Raw genomic sequence first — 20,882 nt, 5'->3', positions numbered from 1 at the left:
CAGGATGAGGCAGTCGCCCCTGCTCACCTCTGTCCAAATCCAGAAAAGCGGTCAAAGAAAAACTGGGCTCTCCTGAACCGAAATCCAACAGCCCCCTGCACACCTGAGGCAAAAGTAGCTTGATCCCCTCCCGCTCTGGTCTTTGGTTTTCTGGGGTGGTTCTGTTATAGAGGAAAGTAAGGGAGGCTGTGTGGTCCAGTGGAAAGAGCCTGGGTCTGGGAGTCAGGATACCTGGGTCCTAGTCCCCACTCTGCCAGTGGCCTGCTGTGTGACCCTGAGCAAGGTACTTCAACTCTCTGGGACTCAGGATCCACATCTGTAAAATGGGGATTGGATCTCCGCCCTCCCTCCTTCTTTGGCTGTGAGCCCCATGCGGGGCAGGGATTGTGCCCACTTTATATCTGTCCCAACGTGGAGTACAGAGCTTGACACATAGTAAAGTACTTAATGAAAACTATACTTATTATTAATAATAGCAATAATAATAATGACTATAGGTATTAAACTCTGAATTTGTAAGCTGCCAGCCAATGCTGGGACTTCCTCAGGAGAGGACTAAGTAGGTGTGTTTTTTTTCAATGGTATTTATTAAGCGTATACTATGTCCCAGGCCCTGTTCTAAACTCTGGGGCAGATACAAGATGATCAGATTGAACAGACTCCACGTCCCACAAGGGACTCACAGGAGGAAAAGGAGGTGGACAGAGAGGGGAATTAAGAGGAAGGGAGAAGGATGGAGGAGGGAGGAAGAGGAGAAAGATTCAGAAACAGCAAGCAGCAATGGGTATTCCTTTTTAGACTGTGAGTCCGTTGTTAGGCAGGGATTGCCTCTATCTGTTGCAGAACTGTACATTCCAAGGGCTTAGTACAGTGCGCTGCACACAGTAAGCGCTCAATAAATACAACTAAATGAATGAATGAATTTCTTGGCCATTTAACCCTAAGACGCGAGACTTTTGCCCTTTGCTATCTGTGCCACTGTCCCTGTCTCGCTTCTCACCTTCTCTGTCCCCTGTAGGATCCAGCCTGTCGCCCACCAGCTCCCCCACATCACCCCACCTCCTTACAAGCCCTCAGTGCCCACTCCCACCCTAAAAGACCCACCCTAAAAGGGGGTCGGCCAGCAGGCCCCCTCCAGACAAAGGCAAATGCCTCCTGCCTTGCTTTCCCAGACCCGCCAATCCATCGCTGCGTGGCCAGAGTTAAATAGCAAGCACCTGACGAAATGGGAACAGGGAGGAAAAGTTAAGGCAATGATTAAAGAATGCACAAGCAGAAAAGTCCAAGTCTGTTTTCCATTAACTCCACTTGGAGGTTGTGTTTGCTCCTCTGACAGCTAGGCCACACTTTCTCAAAGTGAACACAAAAATGTGTTCGTGTGTATGTGTGTGTGTCCGTGTGTGACTGTGCGTGAGCAAACGAGATTTTCGAAATATCTAATGGGTTTCTTATGTCTAAGAAAAGAAAAACTCTTCCAGCTAGATCACCTATTTTCCTGTCAAAAGACTTTGGACAAAATTGTAATCATGAATAAAATGCTTGCCAGTTTTTCAAAAGGAGTTGGTTTATTTGAAGTCGGACACTGAAATGGGATACAGAGTCCTGAGATAATGTGGAACAGGAAAGAAGAGGAAAAACAGAGGCTGGCCTCAAATTCCACTCAACCTCCCTTGGATGAAAGGACCTGACCAGACAGAAATATAAACTCTCTCTAAGCCTCCAGCCTTACCTGCCTCCCATTGCTTCTCACCTCCTTGCCAAGGACAAATCCTTCCCTCTTTCATTTTCTCTCTCCCTTTCTCTCCCACTTCAATTAATCAATCAATCAATCATATTTACTGAGTACTTTATGCAGAGCACTGTACTAAGCACTTGGGAGAGTAAACTATAACAGAGTTAGTAGCCATGTTCTCTCCCTTTCCCTACTATTTCCTCTCTCCCTCTCCCTTTCTCTTCTTCTCTCTCCCTCTCCTTCTCTCTTTCTCTTTCCCTCTTCTTTCTCTCGCTCCCTTTTTTCTCTTTCTCTTCCTTTCTCCCTCCCTTACTCTCCCTTTGTCTCTCTCTTCCTTTTTCCCTCCCTTTCCTCTTTTTCCTTTTCCTCTCTCCCTCCCTTTCTCTCCCTTTTCCTCTCTCCCATTTCTTCCCTCCCCTTCTCTCCCTCTCCCCCACCCCCGGCGTCTTCCTCCCTCTCTCCAGTTTGGCTTTACGCAACTAAATCTCCCAGCCCCTCCCCAAATGACCCTCACCTCTTCAGAGAGAGAAAATGCAGCCACCATCTTCCCAGTTCCTTTCAAAAGAGCCATGGCAGCACCCAGAGGCAGGACTAGAACCCGGACCCCCCACCCCTCAGACTGGCCCTTCCCCCCAGCCCCCTATACCCTGCCTCGCAGCCCCACAGTTCCCACTGGACCACCAGGCTGACCTCTGCATCAAGAGCCTCTGGGTTTAATCTCCTCAGCGGCACCGCTGGAAATAGCCTGCACACTCCGAAATGGAAACTTTATTTATACTTCAATGCCAGTTTGCCTGCGTCTACTAGACATTTCATCAGGTTCTCTGATTTAAGAGTTGCCACGAGGCACAGAAACCCAGCCCCCTTGCAGACACAGTACCCCTGGTGGCCGGCGAGCAGGGCACGGGGGAGAATGGAATGATATTTGATTTTTAACTTAAGTATCTTCAATTAAAGTAAAGGTTTCCTCACTCAGTACTGTGCTTATTTATTTAATCCTTTCTGGAAACAGTGTATGGGGAGAGATCTGAAGTTTATCTCTTTGAATCAGGCTTGCGCCAAGGGTACAGAACCAGTTCCAGGCCAGTCGGGAAGAAGGGAAGAGGGAAACGAGAGGCAGGGAGTCTCCCAGAGATTCTCCCCAAAAGCTGCTTACTACCCCTACCCGGAGCCCCTTACTGTTGGGCTCCCCCAGAGGAAGATGGGAAGAGAACAGATGACAGGAGGCAGTTGATCTCTCCACCTCAAACCCACGAGGGGAATTGACATGAACTTCCCCTAACAATGATGTGATTCATGAATCAATTGTATTTATTAATAATAATAATAATAATGGCATTTGTTAAGCCTTACTATGCGCCAGACACTGTACTGGGGTAGATACCAGATAATCGGGTTGAACACGGTTCCTGTCCCCCATGAGGGTCACAGTCTTAATCCCCATTTTACAGGTGAGGAAACTGAGGCAGAGAGAAATGAAGTGACTTGGCCATGGTCACACAGCTATGGAGCGCTTCCTCTGTGCAGAGCATGATGTTGCTACGGGCTATTCAGACTAAACACAGTTCCTGTTCTACAATGGGTTGATAATCTAAGCAGTGAGGAGAACAGATATCTTTACCTCATCTTTAGACAAGAGTAAACTAAGCCCCAGAGAGGTGAAATGACTTGCCCAAGGTCACCCAGAAGGCCAGAGCCAGAGCTAGGACCAGAACCTCGGGTCTCCCAGTTCTCATGCTCTTTCCCCTTGGCAAAAATGCAGACCTGACTCATCACAATGCCTTTGTTTCGGGTTTTCCCAAGTGCTTTCCCTTCAGTTGTCTCAATTCCGGGCGCCTTGTGCAGGCCGGAGGTAATCTCTTAACCAGCAGCCTTGAAGAGTGTGGCCGGACCTCTGGGATCAGAGCTGGGAAGCTTCTGGTGCCGGCATCCCCGAAGTGGGACTTGGGGGCCACATCAAGCCAGCAAAGTCACTTTGTGGGTGGGCCACCAAGAGTTACAGAAATCAAACGATGCTAATTGCGATCGATGTGCCGGATGGAGGAGGAAAATGTGTACAACGCTGGAAGTGCAACCCAGGAGCATATCAGCAGAAGGGTTAGAGTCATCGGTCACAACTGCTTTACGGCAGGTGAGCTGCATTACGAAATGGACAACCAGCATCTCACCTCAGTTAATCAATCAGTGCTATTCATTGAGCATATTGTATACAGAGCATTGTACTAGACCTTTTATGGTATTTGTTAAGCGCTTACTCTCTGCCAGGCACTGTTCTGAGAGTTGAGGTAGATAAGAGCTAATCCGTTTGGACCCCAGTCCCTGTTCCACATGGGAATCCCCATTTTACAGATGAGGGAACTGAGGCCCAGAGAAGCAGAGGGACTTGCCCAAGGTCACACAACAGACAAGTGGAGTCAGAAGTCGGGCCCTTCTGTCAGTCAGTCCCTGTCGTTCTACTAGGCCACAATGCTTCTCTAAAATGACTGGCCCGAGGTCACCCGGCAGGCCAGGGGCAGTGGGTTCTTCCCACTAGGCCACAAGTCTGCCCCACGTTCCTCAAAGTGGCTGCAAGGTCCGGGGGATTCGGGGTAAAGGGGTGAAATGGCCCTAGCTGTGCTGTAGTTAATAACAATAATAATAAATAATATTGTTTTTTGTTTAGCGCTTACTATGTGCCAAGCACTGTTCTGAGCGCTGGGGGGGATACTAGGTAATGAGGTTGTCCCAAGTGGGGCTCACAGTCTTAATCCCCATTATACAGATGAGGTAACTGAGGCCCAGAGAAGTTAAGTTACTTACCCAAAGTTACACGGCTGACAAGTGGCAGAGCTGGAATTAGAATCCATGACCTTTGACTCCCAAGCCCGGACTCTTTCCACTGAGCCATGCTGCTTCTGAAGGGCTTCACCTGTCAGGCATCAGACAACAGGAGCCCAGCAGCCACTCCTGCTAGACAAGCAGCACTGCTAGATGGTTAGAGCCCAGGTCTGGGAGTCCCAAGGACCTGCCTTCTAATCCCGGCTCTGCTCACTTGTCTGCCGGGTGACCTCGGCAAAGTCACTTCACTTCTCTGGGCCGCAGTTCCCTGATCTGTCAAAATGGGGATGGAGACTGAGAGCCCCATGTGGGCCGGGACTGTGTCCAACCTGATTAGTGTAAATCTAGCCCACTGCTTAGGACAGTGCCTGGCATCTAGTCAGTGCTTAACAAATACTGTAAAACAAAAAAAAGGGCAGAACAAACAGCATTCAGCACCTAGGCTTGGTTGGGTGGGGCAGTCGCGTCTTGTTTTCTGGAGGTTTTAATGGGCCCAGGTCGCTGTCCCTGCCTGGGGGTGTTCCTGCAGTTTGATGCCCCCACGGTCCCCTCCCCCGGGGTCCCCCGGTCTACCCGCCGCCCCTGTGGCGCTCTGGTTGCTACGGCAGCCGACGGTCCCTTTTCACCAGCAGCTGCACAACAGCTCCGACCCATTCAGAGAGCAGCGTTCCCACTGGGGTGGACCGTGGGGAGTTGGGAGTGGGGGAAGGGCACTTCAGCCAAGAGAGGACACCCCCCCCCCCCCCCCCGCTCCCCGGAGGACGCACCAGTGCCCTTGGGACAACTCGGGGGCAGACGTTCTTCCGCTCCATAATGTGACCTAATAAATAATAAGTGTGGCATTTGTTAAGTGCTCACTATGTGCCGGGCACTGTACTAAGCACTGGGGTGTGTACAAGCAAATCAGGTTGGACATAGTCCCTGACCCGGTTGGGGCTCACAGTCTTAATTCCCATTTTATAGATGAGGTAGCTGAGGCACAGAGAAGCCAAGTGACTTGCCCAAGGCCACACAGCAGACAAGAGGCAGAGCCAAGATTAGAACCACTGACCTTCAGACTCCCAGGCCTGTGTTCTATCCACGGCACCATGCTGCTTGAGCCCCCCAAAACCGACCAGTCCGCAGAAACGGCAAACTGCAGGGCCCTGGGGAAAGAACTTGGGCCTGCGACTCCACCACTGCACTGTTGGGTCACCTTAGCCAAATCCCTTCACTTCCCAAGACCTCATCAGCAAAATGGGGATTTAGTACCTGTTCTCCCTTCCCTTTAGACTGTGACCCTCATGTTGGACAGGGGCTGAGTCCAGCCTGATTATCTTGTATCTATCTCCAGTGCTTAGTACAGTGTTTGGGACATGGTAAGTACTTAATGCCATTCTTCTTGCTGTCGGAACTTGGACAAGTCACTTCACTGGGCCTCAGTTTCCTCATCGGTAAAATGGGGATTAAGACTGTGAGCCCCATGTGGGACAGGGACTCTGTCTGACCCTATTTAGCTAATAATAATAGTAATATACTCTCCAGATGAAACCTCAGCTTCCACGAGGCTCACGGGAAGTGAAATGAATGAAAGGTCAAATCTCCTCTGTCTCTCCATGTCTCCATCAAGGGAATCATCAGTTGGTGATTTTTACTGAGCAGCTTACTGAGAGCATTTAATAATCATAATACAGTGGTATCTGTTCACCACGTGCCAAGCACTGGGGTAGATACAAGGTAATCAGTCCTGACAGATACAAGGTAATCAGTCCCGACACGGTCCCAGATCACCATAGGGCTTGCAGATTAAGAGGGAAGGAAAATAAGGATTGAATGCCCATTTTAGAGATGAGGAAACTGGGGCCCAGAGAAGCCAAGTGACTTGCCCAAGGTCACAGGGCAGGGAAGTGACAGAGGCAGGATTAGAACCCCGGATCTCCTGACTCCCAGACCTAGAACAAAACACGGGTTCCTTGCCCTCACGCAGCCGACGATCTAATGGGGGAAGACAGCCACAGGAGAATGATTTACAAATAGCACCAGCCAGGGTAAAAACAAGGATGGAGCAAGAGAGTGATACAAACACATAGTAGTAGCACATGTTGAGCGTCCACTCGGTGGGGTTCACCGTACTGGGCGCTTGGGAAGTAGACAATAAAGAAGTGACCCATTCCCTGCTGGAAAAGAACGAACACTCTAACGGCGTGCCAAACTACCCATATCTGCAACCAGAGTGAACAAGATCAATGGCTCCACATTGAGAAGCAGCGTGGACTAGTGGAAAGAGCATGGGTGTGGGAGTCAGAGACCCTGGGTTCTAATCCTGGCTCTGCCACTTGTCAGCTGTGTGACTGTGGGCAAGTCACTTAACTTCTTTGTGACTCAGTTCCCTCATCTGTAAAATGGGGATTAAGACTGTGAGCCTCACATGGGACAACCTGACTATCCTGTATCTACCCCAGCGCTTAGAACAGTGCTCTGTACATAGTAAGCGCTTAAAGAGCAACATTATTACTATTATTATCCCGGCTCCACCGTGTACCTGCTGTTTAACCTTAGGCAAGGCACTTCATTTCTCTACGCCTCAGTCACCCAACTGTAAAATGGCGATTGGACCCTACTCCTTTCTACTTAGATTGTGTCCAACTTGATTACCTTGTATCTAACCCGCCCTTAAAACAGTGCTTGGCACAAAGTAAGCACTTAACAAGTACCAAAAGTCAACCGATCAGTCACCAATGTAGGTGAGTGCTAAGGAGATTGTAAACAAGTTCTGAGGTGCTTGAATTGGCTGAAGGGGTGATAAGGCTCAGCCTGCTGGGAAATCAACCAGGGAAGGGGTGTTGGAGGAAGACGAGGAGAAGGCAGGGAAGTAGCTGAATAAAGAACGAAAAACACAACTGGCCTGATAGGCGAGTGTTCTGGGCAGTTGTTTTATGAGTTATTTGGCAAAAACTTCCTGAAGGAGGCGGGATTTTGGGAGGGCTTTGAAGACAGGAAGACTTGCCAGCTGGTGGATTTGGAGGAGGAGGAAGTGGAGGCTCATATTATAAATAAATATATATATATACACATATATATATATATATATTCATTGTATCTTGAATCTACCTCAGTGCTTAGTGCAGTACTTGACGCATAGTAAGCAATTAACAGTTATTATTATTGTATATGCCGTCATTCATTTTGACTACTCAATTTGTAAGTACCTTTAAATCCCTCTTGCCTCATACCACTGAAGCTCACTGTGGACAGGGCAACTATTTCTTGGTTCTGCTGTACTTTCCCACAAGCTTGGTATCATACATTGAACCGTGGTGTTCGATTATCATTACTCCTACCTTTAATACGCCGACGACCACTGGCTCAGCAAAAATCAACACAAACTGGGCCAGTAACTATTTGCAAGGCTCGTGGTGGGCAGGGAACATGTCTGTTTATTGTTATATTGTACTCTCCCAAGTGCTTGGTACAGTGCTCTGCACACGGTAAGTGCTCAATAAATACAGTTGAATGAATGAAGGTTGAGTCTCCGTCTAGACTGGAAACTCGTTGTTGGATGGAAACATGCCTGTCAACTCTGTTACAATGTCCTCTCCCAAGCTTTCAGTACAGTGCTCTGCACACAGTAAGTGCTCAACAAATACGATCGATCGAGATGAACATTAAACAGTGGAACAACATCCTATAGGACGCTAATAGTCATCCTTTACTTCAATCTCATCACAGTGACTCCTGGCACGAGCAAAGCAAGGAGCGACTACACAGTCTTGCTTCCCCGCGCTTTCTTGACCCCTCCCCAGAAATCCACGGAACAAGATACCCACCCCACCTTCCTTTTTTCCCCATCACCCAAGGCCGCCGTTCCTGACGTACTCTCTGGGTGAGACTATGGGGAGAGAAGGAGCCACTGAGCATCGTAGGCCCCTCTCCACTGCGGCTGAGGGAACTGCCTTCCTTCTCCGCCATCTCCCAGCATGTTCTGTTCACTCCAACCTGTGGGGATCAAAGCAGCCCCCACGCATTCTCGACGCACCTCCGCCAGAAACAGTGCCTCTCTGGGAACCGGCTCCTGGCTCTCCTCCTCCAACACCCACCTAGGACACCCCATCCCGGCTGGAAAGAGAAAAGCACCCGCAGTTTGAGCCTCCACAAAACCTCAGGAAGATAGGTGACTGCCAGTTGTGGCTACGGTATGCACTGGCCACAGCACCTTATGGATTTTTCTCTCTATTTTAGTGTATTTGCCCTTGCCTTTTATATTCACGTTTTATTTTTTCATCATTCCTAACATTTCTATCTCTGGTCCCCCCTTCCCCCTTATCAATCAGTGGTATTTATGAAGTGTCGAATATCTGCAGAGCATTCATTTCATCAGTCAGTCGTATTCACCGAGTGCTTACTGTGAGTCGAACACGGTGCTAAGCGCTCGGGCAAGTACGATACAACAATAAACAGACACATTCCCTGACTACAACAGGCCAGAGGGGAATGTACTAAGCACTCCCTTAGGTTGTGAGCTCCCTGCGACAGACAGGGACCGTGCCTGATTCCCACCTTTGTGCTCTTTCCCAGCACTTAGGACAGTGCTCTGCACCCTGGAAGCGCTCGATAAATATAATATTTCTACTCAGGTTCCTCCTGCCTCCAAAATTCAGGAGATTTACATTGGACCGTATGGCGTCAGTTTCCTCAGTATCTGCTGAAGAGGGAGCTAGCTCAAAGAGAGTTGAAATGAAAGGGAGCGACAGCCCTGGGTGGCTTCAGAAAGTACCAGTGCTTCTGAGACTCTGTACACTCCGAGTTCAAGGGTCACTGGGTGGGGAGGGTTCAAAAGCAGAGATGGAGGCCAACCCAACTTGGCCGGAAGAGATTCCCGGCCCTTTGTCTCCGGGGCCTGGAGTTAGAAACAGCCACTGGAATGTTAATTGTCCGAGGGCTTTAATAGGTGTAATAGTCTCGTGTGCTACATATGCATTAATTAAGTAACACTGCATTTAGCTCCAAATCATGCAGAAGGAGCGTGCTGTGTTTGCACAGACATAAATATCTTCTCAGTTAGAGGGCAGGCTAATAGCTCGGCCCTGTTTGCGTGGCGGTGTTTCCGTTTCCCCGGCCTTGGCGTGGGCACCTTGGGGGTAGGGAGAGGGCCTGCTGGGTTTTGCTCTGGGTTCGGAGCCCCCCTGGACATTGGGGGGGGGGGGTGGCATTTTGGCCGGGGGATGCTGAGGGAGGTCAGTCCTTCCCCTGCTGCCTGTCAGTTCTGCTCGGGGTGGGGGACGCGATCCCCGGCCATCCGATTTCCTCATTGGTGATGGAACCAACAACCCAGGGAACGGACAGGCAGGCTGGGAACCCCTCCCAGTCCTTCTCACCACCGAAGCATTTCTACCTCTGGAAGAAGCGGGTGAAGCCGGAGACGGGAAGACCTCCCCCCGGACAGGCAGGATGGGAGTTGGGGAGAGGGGGAGAAAGAAAGGACCACGGGAGCCGTGGGAAGAGGTCCAGGAACTAGGAGTGGGGACGATTCCACTTGACACTTCCCCGACTTTGCTTCTGAGCCTGAAATGCCACAGCAAAAACAGCAGGACGTAGGGGTTCCCCAAGTGGACTCGAGGGCCAATCTTCCTCAAGAACTGCTTTCATCAGGCCTCAGGGAGGAGGGTGAGACCTTCAGGCTGAAGTATCGGGGGGGCCACCGGCCAGAATTCGGCCGGGCTGGCGAGCCGAAGGATTTCCGAGCTGCAGCCTGTCGCCTCACCGTTCCTCGACTCCAGTCTGCCCTTCCCCAACGGGGATATGCAGATCTGTGCTAAGCATCAATCTGCCGAGGCTCCAAGAAGCAGGGCTTTTTTTCTGTTTCTGAAGGATCACCCTTTTAAATATAAATTATCTAGATGTGGCTAGTCTTCCCCCCCACCTTCACTGCACTAAAGCAGAAACCAATATTAAATTAAAAAAAGAAAAGAAATTCCTCCACCTGGCAAAAAAAAAAAGGCTTGGGAAAAAACGTCTAGAGATAGAGGGAAATAAGAGCAACGTGCATAATTCGGTAATTATTTCTTGCGCTGGTCCTCAAGACACATCTGAATACAGATATTAGCATTTGCATAAAAATCTTCAGCATTGCCACTTGGTGAAAACACATGACACCGTATAGCCTATTTTCGGATGAGAGTACAGGATGGGGCATATTCTCGCTATTCTTCTCGGTGGTCACCAGCCTTAAATCTGGATAAAAACAGCAAAGAGTTGGATACCTCCTGCCCCTGCCCAAGATAAAAAAGAAGAAAAAACGCAGTAGCAGCCAGCATTGAGTCAGACGGGGAGAGATGGGACTGCAGCTCTCTCTTTTCATTAGTATTCAGAGAGCATCTGACTCCAGAGAGGATTAATAGACTCTGATGCCTAATATCCTGGAGAACAATTAATTTGCCCACAGTTTTGTCATGGTTGAAAGTCAAATGCTGGAACAGATCGATGCACCGCGCTTCGAGTTGAAGAGCTGCAGCCTTCTGCTCAAGCTGAATTTTAATTTTCCCATCATTTTCCTGCCATTCCCAGCTCACCCGCTTTCTAATAGATCTAAAAGCCTCTCTGCCTCCCCTCCTTCCCATGTCGAGTCTTCGTCGCCAAGGTCTATTCTGATTGTCCAAAGAGAAGATTCCCCCCAGTATCGCTCCATTATGGGATTAAAGATCCGCCCTCTCCCTGACGTTCCCTGACCTTTTTCGAACGGAGGCTCAGGAGGATTCTGAATTTGTCAATGAAAGCCTAACTCTAGGGGTGTGAGGTGGAGGGAGGGGATGAAGAAAACAACTCCCCCCCCCCCCATTTATTTAGGTTTCCTCAACCTTCGGTTGGTTGGTTTTGCGGGGAAATTATGGGAGGTGATGCTGAGGATCTAGAGAATGGGAAAAAAAAATCAATCGACTCTCGAAGAATGTGGACCTTTCCTTAGAATCATTTTCAGTGCAGGCGTGCCTGGGAGTTGGACACCGCTATTAAATCGTGGGGGGTGGGGGGTGGCGGTGGTGGGAGAGAGCGAGATCGATAAACGAGGTCTTAGGTGGATGTTGTGGGAAGATAGTGCAAAAGTTGGGAGGAATTTACTGCTGTCATAAAAAAAAAAAAAAGACCAAAGAGTTATTGCTAACAGAGCCTAGCGGGTCTGAACATTGATAAAAACCTCGACATATGCAGGGACGTGTACGGGAATCCTTCCACTTCTGAGGCCTTTCGTGTCCTGCTGTCTTTGCCCTAAGAAGTTGAGAGCAAGGGCCGCTGGTTCCCCTTGGATCAGTAAGTCGGTCGATCATATATATTGAGCGCTTACTGTGTGCAGGGCACTGTACTAAGCGCTTGGTGCAGCGGAGGGGCCGCTTCTACAATGGGGTGACTTTTCTCTGTTCCCCATTGAGAAGAATCTGCTTCTGGGGTCCTTCCCACCCCCCCGTTTTCATTTCCTTCTCCCCGGGCAGTGGTGATCTCAGTGTAAACTCTCCCTTAATTCGCCATTATTCTGAGCTCTTGTGCGTTCCCTCCAGGTCTGCTGAAACTAAGGGTGGGGAGGGGGGCGTCCTTTTCCTGTTAAAACTGGAAAAACTCTTGGGTTAAGCGTATTCATAACTACCGTAAGTACTGTTCTCGGTTAAATTCTGAGGCTCACTCTCTCACTCCTTTCTCTCTTCCCCACTCCTATTCTCTTCTCTTCCCTCTTTCTTTCCCTCTCTCCCGCTTGCTTTCTGTCTATATCCGCCTCTCTCTCCCTCCTTTCCCAGATGATTCTGTTGCTGACAAGATTCTTTCCCCGTCTGTGTGACTCACAGCCCTTATCCACACCAAGCACATGTGGAGTTTCTCAGAAGCTTCGAAAAGGACCCGGAGACAAGGAGGCAGGAGCGAAAAACCGTGCCAGACTCTGCAGACATCAAACTTGACAGCCCAAGAGACAGCCTTTGTGAGTACACAATGCGGCCAGGGCTCTGGGTCCTGCATTGGCCTTTTCAGACACAGACACACAGACACACACATACACACTCACACACATACACACTCACATGCGCACACACACACGCAGGTGAATTCCACCAGCAGTGCCTGCAGGACAAAAACACATGTGTGCACACCTCCTTCCTTAACACGGTGACAAGGCAAACAGGCATCTTTACCATCGTCTCAACCCACTGTCTGTACGGCTTAATTACCGCGTGCTCCAAAGGGCCCCAATAGAATGGTAGACACGAAAATCAGTAGAGATCAGGGACAATGGAAGCATTAATTAGGTGGAGGCTGATCTGAATTCGGAGCGGGTCTTTCGCTGAGAATCATCTGACAATCCAAGACAGGGTGAGAGGCGGTTTGGCTCGGTTGCCTGGTGAAGCCAGGAGCGGAGCATTCTAGACTGGATGCCGCTTGAGGGCAGGAACCAGGTCTATCATCTCGACCATCTTGGGGAAGCAGCGTGGGCTAGTGGAATCAATCAATGGTATTTACTGAGTGCTTACTATGTGTAGAACACTGTAATTAGTGTTTGGGAATGAACTACTTATTACTATTAATGCCTGTTTCCTCCTCTAGACTGTAATCTCGTTACCGGTGGGCTAATGTGTTGGCTAATTCTGCTACATTGTACTCTCCCGAGAGCTTTATGAACAGAGAAAGTGCTCAACAAACACGATTGATTGGGAGACTACAGTACAACAGTATTATCGGTCATGCTCCCTGCCCATAACAAGCTTACCGTCTAGAGGGGGAGATAGAGATAAATATAAATAATTTATAATATATAATTTAATGGTATGTACATAATTACTGTGGGGTTAGGGGTGAGGTGATTATCAAGTAACCAAAAGGTACAGATTCAAGTGCATAGACGACACAGAAGGGAGAATGAGTCAGGGGAAAGGGGGCTTAATCGGGGGAAGGTCTCTCGGAGGAGATGTGACCTTAATAAGGCTTTGAAGGTGGAGAGAGCAGTGGTCTGGCGAAGATGGAGGGAAAGGGAATTCCTGGCTAGGAGGAGGACGTGGAAAAGGGGTCAGTGGCGGGATGGATGAGATCGGGACACAGTGAGTGAGCTGGTGATAGAAGAGCCAAGTGTGAGGGCTGGGATCGTGCCTTCTAAATGTACTGCACTCTTCCAAGTGCTTAGTACAGGAAGTGTTCAGTGCCTGCTATTAAATGATTGATTCATTCACTTAATCATATTTATTAAGCACTTACTATGTGCAAAGCATTGGACTAAGCACTTGGGAAATAGTACAAAGTAATAATAATAATGATGGTATTTGTTAAGCACTTACTATGTGCCAAGCACTGTTGTAAGCCCTGGAACAATAAACAGTAAAATAAACAATAAATTAAAAATTCCCTGCCCCCACTGAACTTACAGTGTAGAGGAGGAGACATATTAATATAAATAAAGAAATTACAATATGGATATAAGTGCTGTGCGGCTGGGTCGGAGGACGAATAAAGCGAGTAAATCAGGGACACGCAGAAGGGAGTGGGGGAAGAGGAAAGGAGGACTTAGTCAGGGAAGGTCTCTTGGAGGAGATGGGCCTTCAATAGGGCTTTGAAGTGGGGGAGAGTAATTGCGTGTAGGATATGAGGAGGGAGGGCACTTCAGACCAGAGGCAGAATGTGGGCGGGAGGTCAGTGGCGAGAAAGACGAGATCGAGGTTCTGTGAGAAGGTTGGCATTAGAGGAGTGAAGTTGGGAGGGTGGGTTGTAGAAGGAGAGAGTGAGGTGAGGTAGGAGAGGGCAAGGTGATGGAAGTGCTTTGAAGCCAATGGTGCTTTGTTTGACACGGAGGTGGCTGGGCAACCACTGGAGGTTACTGGGGAGCGGGGAAACATGGCCTGAACGTTTCTGTGGAAAAATCATCCAAGCAGCAGGGTGAGTATAAAGTATGAAGTTACTACATAACAGGCACTGTTCTACGCCTGTGCTCTATCCACCAGGCTATGGCACTTCTCTAACTTTAAACTTCACATGATTTGATTCAGTAAAATGGCAGTGTGGTAAAGCATTCTACTTGTGTATCTACTGATGATAAAGGATTACATATCAGACAATGGTGATGTTTTCATATCACCTACGCCTTACCCAACAATTCCCTTTGAATCAGTGGTTATAATAGGGAAGTTTCCCCATAGCCAAGCTTCTTCAAGAATACAAGCCCCATAATTTAGGAGAACTACCCAAATATTATTTTGATTTAACCACTCTAACAATGAAGGTATTGACTGAGTGCTTACTATAATAATGTTGGTATTTGTTAAGCACTTACTATATGCAGAACACTGTTCTAAGCCCTGGGGTAGATAGATGGTCATCAGGTTGTCCCACGTGAGGCTCACAATCTTAATGCCCATTTTACAGATGAGGTGAGGCACAGAGAAGTTAAGTGACTTGCCCACAGTCACACAGCTATGCGCAGAGCACTGTACTAAGCTCTGGGGTAGATACAAGCTAATCAGTTTGGACACAGTCCAGGTCTCACATGGGGCTCACTGTCTTAATTGCCATTTCAGAAAAAAGATAACCGAGGCACAGAGAAGTCAAGTGATATGCCAAAGGTCATACAGCAGACACGTGGCAGAGCCGGCATTAGAACCCAGGCCCTCTGACTCCTGGGCCCGGGTGCTTTCCACTAGGCCATGCTGCTCCCCCACTCATTCCCAAGGATATTTTAAAACAAAATCTCAATCCTACTTTGTCGCTTTGAATCTTCACATGAAAAGCCCTTTAGGGCTCTCCAAAATGGACTTTTCAGAAGTGGGGCTGAGAGACCCGTAAGTAGAGTAAGGCCAGGGAGCGCTGCTGTAATAAAGTCATCTATACTATGACTCTGGGCAACTCCTGCTCTGAGAGAATTGTTTTGAGGATCTCGAGACCTGCATTATTGCAGCCAAGCCACGCTCTGTACGGTTATTAATACAAATGGGTGTTTCTATTTAAAGCCATGCCAGGTACACTTCTGTTTAAAGAATTATTCATGCTGACCCCCAGATCTGTCTCTTTCTCTGTAAATAACCTGTCCTCGGATCCGCGGCTTCTCCCTGCAGCGTTCCAGCTCCGGCTGACCTTCGGCAGGATCCCGTCTCCCGGCTGGGTTGTAAAACCCTCCTCCCTGGTGGGCGTCTTTAGGGTAACAATTCCATATTTGCAAAGGGAAATGTCCGGTGGCCAAGCCCCGCTAACAAGTGGATTCCTTGCAAGTTCCTCCCCTCCTGCTTCCCAGGTCCTCATCCTTTCTATTCATTCATTCAATCATATTTACTGAGCTCTTACAGTGTGCAGAGCACTATACTAAGTGCTTGTGAGAGTACAATCCAACAATAAAAAGACACTTAGTACACTCCTCTCCTCTCAATCCTCTCCATCCCGCTACCTTTTCCCTCCCCACCCTGTAATTTATTTATTTCTATTAATGCCTCTCTCCCCCTCCAGGCCTGTAATCTCATTGTGGGATGGGAATGTGTCTGTTGTACTGTTCTACTGTACTCTCCAAAGGGCTTAGTACAGCGTTCTGCACTGACCGACTCCCTTCCTCTTCTCCACCTGACCCTTCCCTCTCCCCTCTGCCTTTGCCATTCCCAGCTCCCTAAATCCTCTCCCGCCTTTCCTGCCCATCCTCACCCCTTTCCCATTACCCCATCACTTCCCCCAATGCTAGTGCTCCTATCCACTCTTCCAGCCCCAGGCCTCTCCTTCCCGTCTCTGTCCCTCCCTCTTACTCCATCCCACCCCTCCTTTCCCCCTTCTCCCCCTACCTCTTCCTCTCCTCAGGCATTATCCCAGCCTCCCTGTCCTGCACTTGATCAAGACTGACAGTAACCTGTGGAACGGCCTTGGGTAAATGGAGTCTAATCTGCAGAGTGACCATGAAATAACTCTGCATCTTGGAATCCAAATGTTTCTTTCCACCGGACGTCTCCGGGTGTTCTCTCCGACGGAAAGGAGCAAAACTCGCCCTGAACTCGGGAGAGGCCTCCAGGAAGAATCTCTGGCAGGGAAACCGAGGCCTTCTTAAACCATCCCGGTTCACAGCTGGAGTGTGCTCAGTGGAGGGTGAACATCTGTACGCCGATCACGGGGACCCTCCGTAATTGTGTTATTTGTTAAGCGCTTAGTATGTGCCAGGCACTATACTAAGTGCAGGGATAGATATAAGATAAATAGGTTGGACACAGTCCATGTCCCACATGGGGCTCACACTCTCAATCCCCACTTTACAGATGAGGTAACTGAGGCCCAAAGAAGTGAAGTGACTTGAGCAGATGAGTGGTGGCGCTGGGATTAGAACCCATGACCTTCCGACTCCTGCATACGTGCTCTAATCACTACGCCATGTTGCTTTTCAGACCCCGGCCTGACAACCGGAGCCCCCAGGAAGGCCCGTTTCTCTTGTTCGGATGGTGAGAGTTTCCAGATTCAATGTTGTGACCCCTCCATCCTCAGAGGGAAACCACATATGGTCTGCTCACAAATACCAGAGGAGAAACAAGGAATCGTTTCTCAGGAGGCGTTTTGGCTTTTTGGGACAAGCCCGGGCCTGGGAGTCAAAGGACGTGGGTTCTAATTCTACCTCTGCTACCTGCCTGCTGTGTGACCTTGGGTAAATCACTTAACTTCTCTGTACCTCAGTTACTCCATCTACAAAATGGGGGTGAAGACTGTGAGGCCTATGTGGAATAGCATCTGTGTCCAATCTGATTAGCTTGTATTTACCCTCCAACCTGGCTTCCGTCCCCTTTACTTGGCCCTCTCAAAGGTCACCAGTGATCTCCTTCTGACTAGATCCAATGACCTCTACTCCAATCTAATTCTTCTCGACTTTTCAGCTGCCTTTGACACTGTTGATCATTCTCTTCTGAAAAGATTATGCAAACTCGGCTTCATTGACACTGTCATCTTCTGGTTCTCCTCCTATCTCTGTGGCCACTCATTCTCCGTCTTTTTTGGAGACTCCTCCTCTACCTCCCTCCCTAACTGTAAGGGTCCCTCAAGGCTCAGTTCTGGGCCCCCTGCTGCTCTCCTTCTATACCCCCCTGGAGAACTCATTTGCTTACATGATTTCAACTAATACCTCTTTGAGGATGATCCCCAAATCTCCATTTCCAGTCCTGATCTCTCTCCCTCTCTGCAGTCCTGTCTTTCCTCCTGCCTTCAAGACATCTCTATTTGGATGTCCTCCCATCACCTCGAAGTTAATTTGTCTAAAAATGAACTTATCTTCCCACTCAAACCCTTTCCTCCCTGTGACTTTGCCATCAGTCTCGCAAGCCTGTAACCTTGGCATTATCCTTGATTCCTTTCTCTCATTTCAACCCACATATTCAATCTGTCACCGAATCCTGTCAGTTTGACCTTCACAACATTGCTAAGACCCATCTTTTCCTCTCCATCCACACTACTACAACGTTAATCCAAGGGTTTATCCTATCCCACCTCGAATACTCCAACAGCCTACTTGCTGACCTCCCTGTTTCCTGTCTCTCCCCTCTCCAGTCCACAGTTCACTCTGCTGCCCAGATCATTTTTCTACAAAAACATTCAGTCTATGTTTACCAACTTCTCCAGAATCTCCAGGGGTTGCCCATACACCACCACATCAAGCAGAAACTCCTTACCATCAGCTTTAAAGTCCTCAATCGCTACCTTGTCCCCTCCTACCTCACGTTGCTACTCTTCGACTACAACCTGGCCTGCACGCTTCACTCTTCTAATGGTAGCCTACTCACTCTCATCTATCTTGCACGGACCTCTCGCCCACGTCCTGCCTCTGGCCTGGAACGCCCTCCCTCTTTGTAATCGATAATCGCTCTCCCCACCTTCAAAGTCTTACTGAAGGCACATCTCCTCTAAGAGGCCTTTCATTCATTCATAAAATAATATTTATTGAGCACTTTCTGTGTGCAGAGCACTGTACTAAATGCTTGGGAGGGTACAATATAACAATATCCCTGACTAAGTCCTCATTTCCTCTTTTTGCATCACCCTGACTCATTCCCTTTATTCACCACTGCCCCAGCCCCAGCTCCACAGCACTTATGTCCACACAGTAATTTTATTTATTTATATTACTGTCTCCCCGCCTAGACTGTAAGCTCATTGTATGCAAGGGATGTGTCAGTTATATTGTGTTGTACTCCCCCAAGTGCTTAGTGTTCTGTATGCAGTAGTCACTCAATATATACCATGGATTGATTTCCCACAGAGCTGTGAACCAGTGGAATTATTAGTGGAATGAAGGTACAATCAATGAAAACTCAAGGTGGACAGGGAATGTGTCTGTTAAAACATGTTGTACTCTCCCAAGCGTTTAGTACAGTCCTCTGTACACAATAAGTGCTCAATAAATACATTTGATTGACTGAAAACCCTCCAGTCAGTGGAGCACCAGGATGTCCACCGGGACCCTCCCACGTGAATATAAATTATGGAAATATTCATGGACAAGATGGATGCATCTCTCTCTTCCAAGCACACATCTCAATGCGGCCAAGGCCAAGACCTCGAAGTCATCCAATGCTCCATGTGGGCATCTAAAGTTGTCATACCCATGAATAATCTTCTCTCTCTCTCCTCTCCCTCTCTATCTCTCTCTTCCTACCTGTCATATTTGACTGCATTCGACTACACGCCTTCCCGACGGGATCACGATGAAGGATTTGCTCTCATTAAATGTTTCATCGTCAACCTGTCCCAGATCCCCATCCCTCCCCGACAAATGGGGAAGCAGAGGTGTCACGGCAAGCAAATGACCTATCCAAGGTCTCACACATCAATGACAAGGCGCTGATGAGCATACCGCAGCTGGAGAGTGACAAATCTCTGAAAACCAAATGTCGCCAAATTCTAATCACTAGTGTTTCCAAGAAATTTAAAACTGACCTGCCAGGAATCTGAAGTACGAACGGATTTCATTACAGCACTCGATAAACATCACCAACTAATTCATAGTAGCACTGGTTACGACTGGAGTTGGGGACAAGGGGGTCAAGGAAGAGGGTTAGAGTTAGGGTTGGCTAAGATTAGAGCTTGAGGTCATGGCTACTGCCTGATCTTAAGGTCGGGGATTGACTTTGATGATGGTGTGGTTCCACACTTGGTCTTCAGACTGAGCCCCCGTTTGGCAATTTGCCATTGACTGACCTTTGGGTTTCTCATCGTTCGTCATCTGTCCTTCGTCAGCAACTGGCCTCACCCTCCATCTAGTAGACCAAACAACATCTAAGGGTGAAAGGGGGAATATTTTCAGTCAGCTTCACTCACCTCTGCCTGGCTGAGAAACGGTTCAGTGCTAAGTGTTTTCGTTATAACTAATTTGACCTCTGCAACAGCGTAGGCCACATCACCCAGGTAATGTGTCTGTTCCTGTTTATTGTACTCTCCCAAGCGCTTAGTATAGTGCCCTGCACACAGTAAGCTCTCAATAAGTACTGTAAAACCGCTCAAAAAACACAGTAAGCACTCAATAAATATGACTGAGCGAACGAGGAAAGCGATGTGCATGATGTGGTCAAATCGCAAAGACGCTCCCAGAACAATCAATCCCTGATATTTATCGAGCATCGCCTGAGTGCTAGACGCTGTACAAAGAGCACCAAGCGACACGTTCCCTGCCCCTAAGGAGACTACAATCAAATGTGAGGCGTTCATTCACTCAGTCATTAATAATAATTATAATAATGTTGGTATTTGTTAAGCACTTATGCTGTGCAAAGCACTGTTCTAAGTACTGGGGAGGATAGAAGGTGATCAGGTTGTCCCACGTGGGGCTCACAGTCTTAATCCCCATTTTACAGTTGAGGTAACTAAGGCCCTGAAAAGTTAAGTGACTTGCCCAAAGTCACAGAGCTGACAAGCGGTGGAGTCTGGATTTGAACCCATGATCTCTGACTCTCCAGCCCGTACTCTTTCCACTGAGCCACGCTGCTTCTCTGTCATAGTTAGTCATAGTTACTGAGCCCTTACTGTGTGCCAAGCACTGTACTGAGCCCTTGAAAGAATACAATATAACAATAAACAGACTCCTTCCCTGCCCACAAAGAGCTTCCAGTCTAGAGGGAGATAATAAATAAATAAATTACAGATCTGTAGAGATGTCTTCTCTGTGTGCTGGGAATCAGGTAAAGAAAAGGACCCTTTCGGAACTGACTTTACAGATGCTAGTAAGATTGTGCCTGAACATTTGAAAACAAAATTTGCATATGGAGCATGGTCTGGTGAAAAGAGCATTATCTAGGAGTCAGGGGACCTGGGTTCTAATCCCATTTCTGCCAACTGCCTTATGTGTGTCCTTGGGCAAGTTGCTCAGCGCTTCCGAGCTTCAGTTCCCTCA

At 48.4% G+C, this 20,882-nt stretch overlaps 1 long non-coding RNA gene across 1 annotated transcript in view; it reads right to left on the bottom strand.

Annotated features, from left to right (window-relative positions):
* Nucleotides 1–20,882, bottom strand: part of LOC114806010 — a 134,768-nt gene that overhangs the window by 78,427 nt on the left and 35,459 nt on the right. The gene's annotated exons all lie outside the window — the stretch shown is intronic.

Source organism: Ornithorhynchus anatinus, chromosome 21 (genome assembly GCF_004115215.2).
Source record: "Ornithorhynchus anatinus isolate Pmale09 chromosome 21, mOrnAna1.pri.v4, whole genome shotgun sequence".
NCBI lineage: Eukaryota > Metazoa > Chordata > Mammalia > Monotremata > Ornithorhynchidae > Ornithorhynchus > Ornithorhynchus anatinus.
This window is presented reverse-complemented; position numbering and strand designations above follow the sequence as displayed.